This window comes from Frankliniella occidentalis, unplaced genomic scaffold (genome assembly GCF_000697945.3).
Source record: "Frankliniella occidentalis isolate FOCC.00 unplaced genomic scaffold, Focc_3.1 Scaffold35, whole genome shotgun sequence".
Classification (NCBI taxonomy): domain Eukaryota; kingdom Metazoa; phylum Arthropoda; class Insecta; order Thysanoptera; family Thripidae; genus Frankliniella; species Frankliniella occidentalis.
Genome location: NW_026267165.1, coordinates 1,543,602 through 1,545,621, shown reverse-complemented (window position 1 = coordinate 1,545,621; position 2,020 = coordinate 1,543,602). Strand labels below are relative to the sequence as shown.

The 2,020-nt window shown below is 58.6% G+C and overlaps 1 protein-coding gene across 2 annotated transcripts in view; it reads right to left on the bottom strand.

The window, feature by feature from the left end:
* Positions 1 to 2,020, bottom strand: part of LOC113212479 (calbindin-32) — an 81,703-nt gene that overhangs the window by 13,637 nt on the left and 66,046 nt on the right. The gene's annotated exons all lie outside the window — the stretch shown is intronic.

Sequence of the window (2,020 nt, the reverse complement as noted above, 5' to 3'; positions counted from 1 at the left end):
ACTCTCCCCACCCCCTTCCCTCTAGGTCGTTCGTCGTCGTGTCAACAAGTTGTCTGAGGCCTTCAACGGCATGGCACTGAGCCGGAGGCCCCAACCACGCCCAGCCAGGCCACACCCGCCACGCCACGCCACGCCCAGCGGCTCAGCTGAGCTGCTTCGACAGCGATATGCGGGAGAACTCTTGGCAATGAGGGGCACACTTGCACGGAAGGCCGCGAACAACCTTTGAAAATGACGCGATTCACGAACGGATCCCGTAAACGCGATGGTCTCTTTCGAGCACACACATAGCATTTTGCGGCAAAGGTTTGCAGTCGTAGCGCCCGCCGCTGTGCACAGTTTGTTGAGCGCTTGCCCCCGCACATCCGGTCCGGCCCGAGCGGGGCAGGTGAAATACTAACGCGCCTCCCTCCCTCCTCCTGCTACACCCCCGGCCCGGCGGGACAGTTTCCGTGATGCAAAGTTGTGAAATGACCGGAAGTGCGCGGGGGCGGCCTCGGGGACTGGGAGTACTGGGACGGGGGGCAGCACCGCGCGCAGCATAGCACCGGCGGACGCGAAACAGTCATTACCCGCGAGGGTGGAATGTGTGTCGTGTGTGGGGGGGGGAGATATCAGGGTGGCGAGGGGTAGAGAAGGGGCTTTAATACGGCCGCAGTGTGGTGGCGTTCAGGGGTAGGAGTAGTAGTAGAGGATCCTGCTTTGACATACGAGAGGGCGAGGGACCGCCCACAGTGCTGCCCCACCCCACCCCCGCATCCCGGGCGGGGTGACAATAGACTGCACTGCGCCATCACGCTCAACGCTGAAATCTTCTGAACTTCAGTCATTGCGGCATGCTAATTACTCTCGAAAATAATTTTGAGCAGCTGATACCTCAAAAGCCCTTAGATTAAACGCAAAGAATATATAAGTTTACATTAAGGTGTCAGCTAGCTTTTATTCTCGATACGGCAAGAGAACCAATCGGAGACCAGAAAACAATATTTGTTCGGCCCTAGGCGAACCGTGAACCGTGTCCGACTGTTCGAGTGTCGTGCTAGACCCCTTCCCTTACATTGGAAAACAATACTGCGTTGGACAGGCCCCAGCCAGCAGGAGCACGCCAGAGATGATATTTTAGCGAATCTGACCGACCGGCGCGCGGGCACCGCCTGATCGCCTGCAGGCAAGAGGTGAGAAGGAGGAAATAGACAGACCACATTTCCTCCTCACCTCTCACCCGCAGGCGGTTAGCAGCGACCGGCCAGCCGGTCTGCGCGGTTGGTCGGAAACAGGGAAAACGCTCTTCTCCGAAGCAGGCCCCCTGGCCAACAATACTGGGCCACCGACGCCGGCCGCTCTGCCTGCCGCCCCGATATCTCCGATATCTCCTCCTCTACGCCACTGTTCCACCGAAAGATAGCAACTTACAAGCAGCCATAAGCAAAATAAAGTTAAATATGAGAAAACATTAGAACACAGGCCACAGACCTAATTGTATCGTCAGCTTTCAAGATCGATTCTTGTTTTTCTTAAATTCGTCAAATACTTTACAATTATTTAGACTGAGAGTAATGCACAATTGCGCATGGGAAAAAAAAAATACGTGAGCATTATTTGGCAAGTGGCAGAGGTGCTGAGGACGCATCTGCACAGCGCCCTCTGCGTCGCCCAGCCCAGTGCGGCGAGCGGCGGCCAGCGCCCTTGATGAGGTACACAGGGTTGGCGGGTTGGGACGGGTCGGTCGGGTCGCCCTCAGAGAGGCCCCCGCCTCCGCAGCAGCGTCCAGCCGCCTCGGGAAAGTTTGGGACATTGGCAAAATTCATTTTCGTCCGTCTCCCGCGTCGGGTGCGAGCGCGGGTGCGGCGGAGGGGCCGGTCCGCCCGCTGCTCCACAGGACGCGAGTGCGGGGGCAGTGGGGTGGCGTGGCGAGTGGGTGTTATGGCGTGTTTGCGAGCAGGGGAAGCTCTCAAGCAGGAGGGCGGAGGGGAGCAGAGCAGCGCGCGGCGGCGCGGCGCGACGGGACGTCTGTTTTTGC